Here is a 14,389-nt window from a genome sequence, read left to right as displayed (position 1 = left end):
CAATCTGTATGGCTGCCGGAAGATAAGGACGACACCCTACCATCCGCAGACTAATGGACTTTGTGAAAAAATGAACCAGGTGGTAATGGATCTTCTAAAAACGTTGCCCCTGGAAGAACGCAGTCTGTGGCCTGAAAAGTTGCCCGATCTGGTGGACCTATACAACCACATCCCGGTAGGTTCCACCAACTGTACCCCGGCTTACCTAATGAGGGCAAGACCTGGTAAGTTACCTGTTGACCTGGAAATGGGAGTCCTGACACCCGAGGACACTTCACCAGAAACAGACTGGGACACAGAGAGGCAGCAGCAGTACCGGAGAGTACAGGAGAGCGTGGAGCGAAGTCTCTGTCAGGCTAGGGAAAGACAAGAGAAAACTTACAACCAGTATGCTCCCGCTGTTCCCCTGGTACCCGGAGAGCAGGTCTTGAAGAGGAAGAGACGGCTCCACAAGTTGGACGACCAGTGGGAGAAGGACCCGTACACCGTACTGCCCTCCAGCCACGAAAACCCGAAGGTTTGTACCATCAGTAAAGACGGAGGGGAAACCACAGCCATTGTATCCCGGGACCACCTGAAGAAGTGTCCCGAACAACTGAGGAACCCTGAAGAGGAACAAGAAGACCATCGACCCGTAGAGGAAAGGGAAGATATGGTTAGTACCGTGCTCGGGGACTTCCCTCGGTCTTGGACTCAAGTCAATGGTGCAGTTGTGGTACCCGTACTCACCTTCCTCCAACCATCATCCCAAGAACCTACGGAGCAACCGGTAGAGCTGGAAGAACAGCCGGTCCAGGAGGCAGAAGACTCTACACAAGCAGACCCGGAAAATCAACCCTCTGCTTATAGTGAGCCTGCCATACCCCTAGTGAGCCAGAGGGCCCATAGACAGCTGCCCAGTTTACCCTTGACAGCTCCTACACCCTGTAGTTCAGGGCCAGACAGTCAGCTCCGTAGGTCCACTAGGGCCACTAGAGGCCAGCTACCCGCACGTTGGAGGATCTAAATGTTTAAGCTATCTTATAATGTTTACTTGTTTATAGTTGCTTGTGTATAATTTTGTGTTTCTAGTTCTTTTTAGGAGTCCTTGGTGGATTTACCGGGAATCCTTGTACATAGTTGGAGCGTAACCCAGGATGGACTAAAGACTGTTAAGGACTCGGGGCAGGACAGGCCCCTACCTGGTTACGTCTCCCTGTTTTGGTGAAATGGACACCTTGCTTTTCAAAACTGCACCCGGTTGCGGACACGCCGTAACCATCTTATGTGTTTTTCTTATTGTATTGTTATTGTTATACCTTGTTATGTTTTTCTAAAAAAAAAAAAAAAAATATGTTTAGTCCCGGAGTACTAAATTTCACTAGGGGGGAATGTGACACCCCAGGGGTCTGGTTGCCACAGTGATAGAGATATTACGTCTGAGAGCAGGTGGGAGGTCCTTTGGTCAGGGATCCTGTGCATGCCACACCTCCTGCCCAGTCTTGGGAGGGGAAGGACTTCCCCTATATAAACCCGGGGCTGAGGCAGGGTTAGTGAGAAAGAAGACAGAACAAGAGTAGAGAAGAGAAGCAGCATAGCAAGAAACATCAGGAGCTCTGTGGGGAGCAGTGTTACAACGAGTCAGGGGCTGGCAGCTGCAGAGCTCGCCCTGACTGAGAAGATTTCTTACCGGACCCGGAGTCCGAGGCTGTGGGGACTAACTCCTACCCAGCAGCAGAAACCGTCCGGCAGAGGATTTCAGGTCCTCTGGCCCAGAAGCCCGAAGGCACGGTCACACGCGTGGGACCAGCACCGCCATCGTGGAGCGGAAGCCATTAGAAGGCCCCGAGTCACCGGCCATACGGGTGAGCACCACACGGTACACTCAGGGACGTGGGCTACTTATTCCCGCCTCTAGCAAGGTAGCCAGAAGAGTACAGTTAGTTGGGAAGGCCTACAACTCCGCCTGGCCAGGGGAGATCCCATCTGCTCAAGGACTGACCAGGCCCCTATCACTAGCAAGTACTCCGGGAGGGTCTATCTTTGTCACCAGTAAAGACCCTGAACTACACCGCACCGTCTCTGAGTGGTTCCTGCTACCCCCATCATCCACGTCGGCTGCCCTGAGGCCATACCCCTCCCGTTGGGGGTTATACCATCCACGCTGCACCATCCTTCCACCGGCCTCAGCGGTCTGCCTTGCAGCGGCAGCTCCATAGCTGCATTCAACGGGTGGCGTAGTCACCAACCATCTACTGCTAGTACATCGCTGCTCAGTTTGACTCCCTGGGCACGGACCGGGTCGCCGCCACGAGACTACAACCCTCAAGAGATCCGGCTCCGGGTAAGCTCCCGCGTGCGCAACGCAGCGCGACACAGGCCCAGGGGCGCGTCATATACATGGGGTCTGGTCTGCCTCAATATGCAAGTGTTATGATCTGCAACATGTACTAAGGAAAGATAAGGGAAAACTGTCCCTACAGTAAAACTAAGCTGAATCTCTACAATGTAGCGGGCTGCCTGTTCCTAGCGAACAGACCCGCCTAAGTCCTCAGCTAGTCTGAACGAAGACCTATAGAATAAGGGGAGGGGTACCTAAAAGAACTAAGGACTGGGACAAAAATGGGACACCTCCTAAACAGAGAAGTTGTTGCAGAACACAAAAAGAGAAACAGACAAAAAGTACTAGAGGTCCCAGAAGGACCAAACGAACTGACAGAGAAAGGCACAGAAGCACCTGGCTAGAGAAACAGTCAAACACTGAAGTCCAGCACAGCTAAAAGGGCGGAGCTGGAATATAAAGGCAGATGGTCATGTGACCGCAAAACACAAGATGTTAAAAACAAACAGGAGGGTTCTAACAGCAGGATGCTCTGTTTAGAGGAGAGTTCTGGCCAAGAGGGTAAGATATGCATACAGGGATTGAGTACTGTATGTATTAGAGAGTCTGGTCTGGGCTCTGTTCATTTTTTTTTAATTTAAAGCACCACACCAGCGTTTTGTTTTTATTGCAGTGCTGGACTGGAGATACTAATCTAAGTTCCTTGCACTTAGTCTCATACTTACCAGCCACTGTGTTCATCTGTTATCCAATCTATGAGCAAAGGATGGGCAAGCTCCACAAAAATAATAATATTAGATAAATAAATGGACTCTAATGCCATACGTCAGAAATAGCAAATAAGAATAAGAAAAAGCTTATACCTGGCACCAACAAGCCCAAAAAGAGTAATAATCGTCATATAAAGGCATTTATGAGAGGCAAATAATGTTAAACTGTATCTTTATTATATATAAAGTGCAAAAAAAAGAACAATTAAGAACACTTAAAAAGTTGGAAAAGTGGGGGAAAGACTAGACCATCTGTACAGAGTCCACATTATGATAAAAAATGGACAAAACAATCGCCCAAATAATCCAGCAATGTGGAACACATATAAGAATTATAAGATACCTGTAGAATAGTATGAATACAATAGATGGTAAATCTACAAACATATGTATCTCTGCAAGGGATCACAACATATAAGTAAATATAACATTCATTTCAAATGGTAAACCTGTCCTACAAAGATGAAGCATGAACAAGCGGTCTAAGGGAAAAAAATATATACCTGGAATAGGGGTCAGATCAAGGAACTGACGTATGACCATAGGACACAGCTCAACAGAGATATCCAAAAAATTTATAGATATGGGAGATGGTATTATGCCCCATGCATTATGCCACACATGATGGCTTCATCATGCTTCATCTGTTATCCACACCACTGCAGTCAGCCTCCAGCAGCTTGTGACCTGCAAATCACTCCAGTGATTGCTGAGTGATCTGGAAGAAACAACTCAATGTAAGTCTAGGAGAGCCAGAATGAGGCCAGAACAAGTCTCATAGACTTACACTAAGAGCTTGTGAACGTGACTTCTGGTCAGTCAGAAGCTGAAGTCACACGATGGCAGATCAGGACCAGAGCGGTGCCGGGAACAGCTGAAGACGGCGACTAGTAAGTATAAGACTAGGGTTGGGGAACTTAGATTAGTAGCACCACTACAGCACTAAAATATTTTTAAAAAATGCTAGAGTCGTGCTTTAAGCTGTCTGTTCTGTGGTCTGTATTTATTTTTGGGTAATACACTGTATATAATAATTCTGTAGGTTGGGGAATATTCTACATAGAATCATAGAATGGTAGAGCTGGAAGGGACCTCCTGGGCCATCTGGTCCAACCCCCTGCTCAATGCAGGATTCACTAAACCATCTCAGATATCTGTCCAGCCTCTTTTTGAAGACGTCCATTGAAGGGGAACTCACCACCTCTCGTGGCAGCCTGTTCCACTCATTGATCACCCTGTCAAAAAGTTTTTTCTAATATCTAATCTGTGTCTCCTCCCATTCAGTTTCATCCCATTGCTTCTAGTCTTTCCTTGTGCCAATGAGAATAAAGATAATCCTTCTACAATATGACAGCCCTTGAGATATTCCATTGAGTATGAGGATAGGACATGGTTTGCAGACCGGTCACCATTCTGGTCGCTCTTCTCTGAACTTGCTCCAGTTTGTTGATGTCTTTTTGAAAATGTGGTGCCCAAAACTGGACACAGTATTCCAGATGAGGTCTGGCCAAAGAGGAGTAAAGTGCGATAATGACTTCACGTGATCTAGACTGTATGCTTCTGCTAATACATCCCAGAATTGTATTTGCCTTTTTTGCTGCTGCATCACACTGTTGACTCATGTTCAGTCTATGATCTATTAGTATACCTAAGTCTTTTTCACATGTACTGTTGCTTAGCTCTATTCCTTCCATTCTGTATATGTTTTTTTCATTTTTTTGCCCAGATGTAGTACTTTGCATTTTTCCCTGATAAAAACCATTCTGTTAGTTGCTGCCCACTGCTCCAGTTTATTTAGGTCTTTTTGAATCCTCTCTCTCTCTCTTCTCTAGTATTAGCTATCCCTCCAGCTTTGTGTCATCAGCAAATTTAATCAGTTTACCCTCAATTCCTTCATCTGAATCATTGATAAAGATGTTGAACAATACAGGTCCCAGGACAGAGCCCTGTGGTACCCCATTTGAGACATTCAGCCAACTGGATTTGAAGCCATTTACGACCACTCTTTGAGTCCGATCACTTAGCCAGTTATGAATCCACCTAACAGTTGCCTTCTCCATTCCATACTTGGTAATTATTTTAATAAGGATGGTGTGAGATACTTTGTCAAATGATTTGCTGAAGTCAAGATATACTAAATCTACAGCATTTCCCTGATGCACCCAGTCAGTTAGTCAGTCATAGAAGGAAACTAAGTTAGTCTGACATGACTTGTTAGTTACAAACCCATGCTGACTCTGGTTAATCACTTCATTCTTATCCAGGTACTTACATACATGTTGTTTAATAATTTGTTGAAAGATCTTTCCTGGTATAGAAGTCAGACTGACCGGCCTATAGTTCCCTGTGTCCACCTTCTTCCCCTTTTTGAAGATAGGAACAACATCTGCTCTTCTCCAGTCTTCTGGGACTTCTCCTGTTCTCCAAGAATTTTCATAGATTATGGAGAGTGGTTCTAAAATTTCTTCTACGATCTCCTTCAGTACTCTGGGGTGTAATTCATCTGGACCTGGAGACTTGAACTCATTTATGTTAGCTAAATATTCCCTCACAATTTTTCTGTTTACAGATTCCTTTAATAGGACAGTGAAGATCAGTTGATGTTACATTTTCTTTCTGAGAGAAAACAGATGCAAAATAGGAATTAAAAAGTTCGGCCTTCTAAACATCCTTCTTACCATTTCACCATTTTCATCCTGTAAAAATCCTATAGCATCTTTGGCTTTTCTTTTACCTTTGACATACCCCCAAAATCCATCCTTTTTTATTGCTTTTGACATCTCTTGCAAGCCTTAATTCATTGTCAGCTTTAGCTAACCTGATACGTGCCCTACAGGCTCTGCAGACTGCATTATAATCATCTTTCGATATGCCTCCCTCTTTCCATTTGATAAACATTTCTTTCTTTCCTTTTAGCATGTGTTTACGTTCTGTGTTCATCCATCCTAGTTTCCTTAAATGCTTCCCATTCTTCCTACTTTTCGGGATTGTTAACGAATGTGCTTTGAGAATCTCATTTTTAAAAATTTCTCATCCTTCCTGGACATTTTTGTCCTTAAGGACATCCAGCCATTGGATCCCTCCTATTCTCTTTCTGAGTCGCTTAAAATCTGCCTTTCTGAATCTAACCTTGAAGTTTGAGTCTTCACATTTCTTCCTCCTCTAGTTATCCAAAATTCTAGAATAGCATGATCGCTGCCTCCTAGGGTCCCAGCCACTTTTACCTCCTCAACCATTTCTTCCCTGTTTATAAGAATTAGATCCAAAGTAGCAGATCCCCTTGTTTTCTCCCCTACCTTTTGGAAGATAAAGTTGTCAGCAAAAGAGGATAAGAATGTGCTTGACCTGTTAGTTTTTTTGAGAACTTGGTCATTTGATACATAAAGAGTTCATCCATATCTTCAGCTTGCCCAGGTGGCCTGTAGTAAATGCCTACAATGGTGTCCTTCCCGTTGTTCTCTCCTTGTATTCTTACCCAAAAAGTTTCCACAGAGCTCCCAGTCTCTGAAGCTTCAATCTCTGTGCAGATATACACTTTTCTAACATACAATGCGACACCTCCTCCTCGTTTATCAAGTCTGTTTCTTGCAAATAAGTTGTATCCTTTTAGCCTTTTATTCCAATCATGTGTATCGTCCCACCAAGTTTCAGTGATTCCAATGACATCATATTTCTTTTCCTGCGTTAGTAGTTCCAATTCTCCTTGTTTGTTTCCCATGCTTTGTGCATTTGTATAAAACATTTTACTTCGTCATTGGTTTCTCTTCCTCCCATATTTTAATTATTTAGATTTTTTTGTCTTTGTTCTTCCTTTCCACTTCCAATAGCAGAGATCTCAATAGTATTTGTCAGCTGTATAGCTTTTTCTGGCCTTTTGCTTCTCTTCCCACATTGTTCTAGTTTAAAGTTCTCCTGATGAGTGTAGCAAGGCAACTTCCAAATACATGTTTTCCAGTCTTTGTAAGGTGCACCCCACCTCTAGAAAGTAGTCCATCATATAGGTAATTCATTCCGTGATCCAGAAATCCAAATCCTTGTTGACGGCACCATCGACGTAGCCACTTGTTCACCTGTAGAATCTTATTCCACCTCATTGTTCCATGGCCATCCACTGGGAGGATGGATGAGAAGACCACCTGCGCTCCCAATTCTTTCACTTTCATTCTTGCCTAAGTTTTCAAAGTCACTGCAGATGGTTTCCAGGTCATTTGTCCCCACATGTATTAGCAGGAATGGGTAGTGATCTGTAGGTCTGAAAAGTCTTGATATCCTGTCAGACACATCTTTAATTTTTGCACCTGGAAGACAGTACATTTCTCTTGAGGTTATGTCTGGTCTACAGATAGCAGAATCCCCCATAACCACCACTCGCTGTTTTTTCTTCACAACACTTTTCTTTCTCCATCCAGGAGGATTCTGAGGGCTTACAAGGTTATTCATTGTGGGCAAAGTCTTATTTTGCTGTATTACTTCATGGTTCTCCTGCGTGAGAGACTGGTACTGGTTTCTGAGCAGTATGGGTGCTGACTGCCTCTCGATCCTCCTGCTTCTCTGGGTCACATGCTTCCATTCCTCTGTTTCATCAGGTGCAGTTCAAATTTCTTCTCTTTCTGTATCATGAAGAGATAATTCTCCTTTGTCTAAGAACTCTTCACCTTCCTTAATGATTTTCAAGGTAGTTAACCTCTCTTCTAGATTTTGCAACTTTTCCTCCAACAGGGACACAAGCTTGCATTTCTGGCATGTGAAGTTTTGGCTTTTCCACTGACAAGTCTGTGAACATGTAGCAGGATATGCAGCTCACCAAATGGCTCCTGGACAGTGAAAAACGCTCCAAAATTCGTGCGCTGGCAGTCGTGCGGTTAACCGATGTCCTCCTCTCAGCTCCAACGTCCAAAATCCAGTGTTTTTTGAGCTCGCGGAGACTCTTCACTTATCCCAAAATGCAGTGGGAATAGGCAAATTATCTCCTCAAGACTCCTCCCCTGGTTTACCGATGTCCTCCTTTCAGCTCCAACGGCGAAAATCCAGTGTTCTTTGAGCTCGCGGAGACTCACGGAGGCAAATTATCTCCGCAGGACTCCTCTCCTGGTTTAGGTAGGGCAGTAGGCTGTTTTGTAGGACAATAAGCCTAAACATTGTGTGGTGTACTGTGCGCATGTTGTTCCTTACTTGCTGTATGCGTATAATGTTCCATTTTTGGCATGCGCATCTCATGTTCCTTATTTGCCAGCAGTAGCCTTGTCACAGTACTAGATTGAGTTTGTCTTGAAAAGACTGAGAAATGCTGCTATAAAGATGTGCGGGAGTAGCAGTGAATCTAGCGTGTCCATTAGCATAATAAATAACATATTGAAGGTGCTGCTGAAGAACTTGAGGGCTTAATTGTCTCTGTTCCACATGTTTAAAATGGCACCTGATGGTGGAGGGAGCTGTCACAGAATTTGCATGGAAAGCTGCTCTCGTGACATGTCTATTTAAGTAAATATAGTACTGTTATATTTGTTCCCCATAAAATATTTCTATGTTATGTTGTTTGTCTGTTATTCCTCCATTAAAGGGGTTGTCTGGGCTGTCTGTTTAATTTGTGTGTGTACCTAGGCTGCAGAATGCTGACAGTTTGTAATATACTCCCTGTCAGCACTCTGCACCATTTCCTAGATACCACTTTTCGGTATGTGAGCAGCTCTCTCCTGAGTCTATGGCTGTGTGCCCACGTAGCATTTTTCAAGCGTATATGCTGCGGTATTTCCGCAGCGTAAACGCTTGAAAAACGCATGTATATCCGCACCCCATGGTCCCCAATGGCATTCCGCAAGTTCTATGCACATGCTGCGGATTTTTCCGCAGCGTTTATGCCGCGTTCAAAAATCCGCAGCATGTCATTTAATTTTGCGTTTCCGCAAGCGGAATTGCCTTTGTCCAATGCATAAAAAACGCAAGGCAATTCCGCATGTGGAAAACGCGTGATAAACGCGCGAAAAATGCGCGATAAACGCGTGCGGAATTCCGCATGCGTTTTTCCGGGAGAGGACTTGCATTTATGCAGCAGAAATTTTCTGCTTCATAAATGCAACGTGGGCACATAGCCTTAAGGAGCATGTCACACTCTGTCTAGTGTTTTACTGTCTGGCAGAGACTGGACGTAATGTCACAACTGACCCCACGCCCAGTCTCCAGCAAGCCCTCCTCCTACCTCCTTATCTTACTGCAGGGCAGCTCTATGCCAAAGCTGATAGGACTGATCTGTTCAATCAGCTGTAAGAACAGTGGCTGCTGCCTCCACTCCTCCATTCTACTATCCACAGCCTCAGGCAGGTCAGTAAGTGATACCAGCGCTGTCAGCATGGCACTGCTCCCTCTCCAGTGCCCAGTCAGCTTCTGCCTTCATCTGATGTGCCGCTGCAGCCTCTTAGAGGAGGCACTGCACTGGAAACTGTTCCTAAATCCATGGAGTGAAGTCGGGACCAGAAGAGAAGAGAGTGAGCTGTGAGAGGATGACTTCCTGGGCTGCTTCTGATCTCTCCCACAGACATGTTCCTTATCTCACTCTCTCAACCAAGTCCTGAGGTCATCCTGATAGTCTCCCCTGGCAGTGGGCTGACTGACCCTCTGCCAGGTGCTATAAATAAATGTAATGTGGCACGGGGTGGTAGCCGTGGCCAAGGTATTCATCTCTTACCCCCCCCGCATGTGACATAAATGTGGGGGTCCTTGCTGGGTGTGTGGACTTCGTCTATCGGGGCGCTACAACCTTGCAGGTCGCATGTTACCGATGACTTTGGTTGGCCAGGACCAGATATTGAGGACTTCAGTGAGGGAGATCACCACTCAAAAATAAAGTATTTTACTAAACAGCAACTTGGCAGGAAATATGTACAGTAGATAGCGGGTGCAATTCTTCACAAACGTTTCCTTTCACACATGGAACATCTTCACATACATTTTCCCTGTCCTTCTCAGAATGACTCGGTTCTATCTCACTCCATATTATATCTTCAACACTATCCAGCACAGGACTACAGTCCAGTAAGTGAGAGTCCTATTCTAAACCCCCAGTTCCACGTCCTCTCTTCCTCTAAAAGGAACCAGTTTGGTAATATGGCCAGTACTTAGCTTCTCTGCTTCTGATGCCTTGGAAATCCCACCCGGGGCACTCTCTATGTCTCACGGTCTCCGTTCCATCTCAGCCACTTACCTCTCGGAAAAATCGCTCATCTGTACTGCCCAATTGAATAACATTGGCCTGACTGCTGTCCATTTTTTTTAAATGGACAGCACTCAGACTGAAAATACAGTTGTGTGAACGAGCCCTAACTACAGATTTGAGAATGGACTTCAGATGTTTTCACAAAAATACATAATATAAATCACACCCACAACCTGCACCCAAAAATGTCCTGCTTTTTTTATTCAGAGAAAATGTGTTTGTTTGTTTGTTTGTTTTTAAATCAGGGTGATACAGCAAAATTACTTGTACTCACTTGGTACATCACTCATAGCGCTAGTGCTCCAGTAGTCCTACCAGTCCTGGTTAGTGGTCCTCCATTGATGATATTCCAATTACCCACATGTGACCACTACAGCCAATCACTGATTGTCTTCTACGTTTTGTCACATGTGGGTAGTGAGAACATCAACAATAAAAGACAGCTGTCAAACTACTATTTTGGTGTTTTAGCACATTCCACTTAATTTCCTGATGTATAATATTGTAGCTGTCAATCATTTTGACACTTCATTTTACTCAATTAATTGGCTACAGTGTAGGAGCACTAAGGGGACACGCTGATGTCCGTGTGTAGATTGCTTCCTCTGTTATCTAAGTATAGGTGGGCTCATTTTCCGAGATGGACTATTGAGATGACAGATTGTATATTATAACCACCATACAGTATGAGGCATGAATGTAAGTCTTAAAGGCATCTGTCAGTAAGAACAATTCCCTTGTAAACCAAATTTATGGGCATCAGGTCTTTTAAAGCTAAATCCATCGACACCTTTACATCATCTATGTGTTGCTGGATGCCCGATAAATCAGCGTTTTAAATCATATAAAAATAAGGTGCTAATTGCTTTTTTGGTGTATTTGCTCAACTCTAATTATATAGTTACATAGCCATTTAGATTGATAAAAGACACAGGTCCATGAGGTTCAACCTTTCTCTACCAGTTATATATTTTCTGTCGCTAAATTATTAATAACCCACAATGCCATTTGTTGTGAGAAAAGCATCCAGCCCTTTTTTAAATGCTGTTATACTAACTAGTTGTCACGAATGTGCCACACCCTGCTGGGACCTGTGGTGCATCTGGGATCAAAAGATCATAGAGATTAGCTGATCACAGGTCCCCTTTGGAGTCTACGCGGCCATTCACATGAGTGGTGCAGGTTTATTGTAAACTTATTGTATGGAAGGGATTAAGTTCCTGGTTTAAATCTGCTGAGATTCCATTTGGCTTTTTGTCTCAGCTGCTGCTCATTGGGACCACTCCCCTTCATTATTTAAACCCACTCCTGGCTTCCTCTCTTGCCAGCAATAGAGTTTCTATCCTGAGCCTGACTTCTCTGGAGAAAGGTGTTCCTGAAGAATCTGTTGTGTCTTCCATTGAAGCCATGGAGTTCTATTTGTTTGTGTGCTTTCCCTGCTTGTCTCCTTCCCTGTGTTGTCTTGTCCTAGTAGTAAGATAAGTGTCTTGCTGCCCATATCATTAACCAGGGCAAAGCCCAGGGTCTGCCAGGGCTTAGGCATGTGATGGCACACGGGGGAAGGACCCGTCTAGGGCCATGAGGAGCAGAGGGTTCAGAATTAGGTGAGTGTTAAGGGGTCACCATCTCCCCCTCTCACTATAGTCAGGGCCCTCCCATTCCCGTGTCCCACTCTCCCTTTGCACAGCTCACCGGGCATCTCCCTGCCCTGGCGTGACACTATTGTTCCACAGTCTGATTGCTCTAACTGTAAAGAACCCTTTCCTATTTAGCTGCCGGAATCGCATTTCATCCACCCATAGTGAATGCCCCCTGGTCCCTTGTAAATCTTTGGAAGAAATAAATCATGTGCCAGTCCTTTGTACTGACCACACATGTATTTATACATATAAATAAGATCTCCTCTGAGGCCAGGGCCATATTTGGAGTTTCTGCTGCCCTAGGCACTGTCAGTGGTCACCCCCCCTGGTCACGCCCACCTCACCCCCCGTCACGTCCCCCCCATGTCGTGCCCCCTTCGCATCCAATATCTTCCCCCCCGTCGCGGCCGTTTTCCCAAGTTTCATGTAGCTTCTCCCCCCCCATTCCATGTAGCACATATAAAAGGTTGGGGTGGGGGGGGATGGGAGTGGCCCACACAGACCACAGGGCTGCAGCATTGCATATGGGGGTGGGGGGGGTGGGAGCGGCCCACACAGACCACCGGGCTGCAGCATTGTATATGGGGGTGGGGGGGATGGGAGCGGCCCACACAGACCACAGGGCTGCAGCATTGTATATGAGAGTGGGGGGGATGGGAGCGGCCCACACAGAACTGGGCTGCAGCAGGCACTGCAGCATTGCATAAGGTCTATATGCAATGCTGCAGTGCCTGATGCAGCACAGGTCTGGGATTCAGACCCCACTGTGTCCCTCCCTGCTGCTGCCTGCCATCATGTCTGACCAGTGACAACAGTCACAGATTAGTCAGACTCCTCAGAGTCTGAGACTAGTCAGAGACTCAGGCAGTCTGGGATCTGTCAGGCTGGCACTGCTGCCCACTGGCTGTATTGTCTGTGCACAGCACAGAACACAGTACCGGCGGCAGCTGCTGACCGCGCATCTGCGCCTATCATTGATCCCGCCGCCCGCCTCGCCGCCTGCCGCCCACCATCATCAATTATGCTGCAAAGCCGACTGCCTGCAGAAGCGGCAGCTCCTCAGCCAGCATCATGCACCGGCACCGCGGCCCGGGTGGCAGTGTCGGCGCAATGGCACATCACAACAGGACACAATTACCGGCGCTGCCTGCTGAGATGAGCCGCCGCCAGCGATGTGCTGCCCGGGCCTCCGCGGGAACTTCAAGTGCCCGGGCTCCTCCTCTTCTTTCCAGATCGCAGCAGCAGAGCAGACTAGAGAGGTGAGGTGGGTGGGCGTGACCGGAGGGCGAGAGGGCACGATGACCGGGGGGGGGCGAGCCTCACGGCCGGCTAGGGGCTCGAACCAAAAAAAAAAAAACACGCTCAGGCGCCGCCCTCCCCGAATTCCGGCGCCCTAGGCACGTGCCTACAAGTGCCTAAGGGCAAATACGGCCCTGTCTGAGGCATCTTTTTTCTGAGCTGACCAAACCCAACTTTTCCAACCTTTCATCATATGAGAGGCCTTCCATCTCTTGTAATAATCTAGTTGCCCACCTTTGACCTGGCTAACTCTCAGGGTGCACTAGATAGAATTTAACTGAACTATTGGGCTAAGTTAAATTTACTAGATGTTTCGCCCCACATGGTTCTGGGACATACTGTGTATTAGGAAATAGGCCTTTCCGTTTATTTTTAATTTTGTAAGTTTTAGAAAAGTTTATTTCTGAGTTTTAAAAAAGAAACTTTTCCTAAGTACAAGTGCTTTACCTGACCTTGAAAGCCCAGAATAAAGAACATTTTAATTAAAAGCTTCAGGCATATCATTAAATTGTGTTTAGACTTCTCTCCAACATTAAAAGCAATTGTGCAATAGTAAAGAACATAGTTATTTTATCGGAAAACTTACTTGTATAGCACAGCACGTATAGTAATATAGCTGCTGTATATTGTAATGACAGGATGTCAGAAACTAAATATAATAGTAGCTATCAATGTTTTATTGGATTTAACTGTGCTTGTAATACATACAGAAGCCTAATAATTGGTGACTTACCACTTTTGCATCTGAAATTATATGAAAATGTTAAAAGATTTTTGAAAATGAATAAATATACATGTTAGAACTCTCCTGTTAGGTTTTTTCTATTTTGCTGGTCACAGGAACTTTTTGCCTATTTAATCCTGCTCCGCCCTTCTGGCCATGCTGGACTTCATTGTAATTTCTACTAGGAGGTGTCCATCTTTCTCCCAGTCCCTAGTTCTTGTAGGGATCCCTCCCTCACATCTATAGGTCTTCGTTTAGACTAGCTGAGGACTTTAGCGGGTCTGATCGCAGGATCAGGTTCCCCGTTACATCGTAGGGATCTAGCTTAGTTCTATTGTAGGGACAGATCTCCTGTCTTTCCTTAGTGCTTGTAGCCTATCATAACAATACACATAATAAGCAACATGAAAACCAATAAATGCATGT

The sequence above is a fragment of the Phyllobates terribilis genome, unplaced genomic scaffold (assembly GCF_046119375.1).
Source record: "Phyllobates terribilis strain yellow unplaced genomic scaffold, ASM4611937v1 Scaffold_11__3_contigs__length_659146591, whole genome shotgun sequence".
Classification (NCBI taxonomy): domain Eukaryota; kingdom Metazoa; phylum Chordata; class Amphibia; order Anura; family Dendrobatidae; genus Phyllobates; species Phyllobates terribilis.
Note: the sequence above shows the minus strand (reverse complement) of the source record.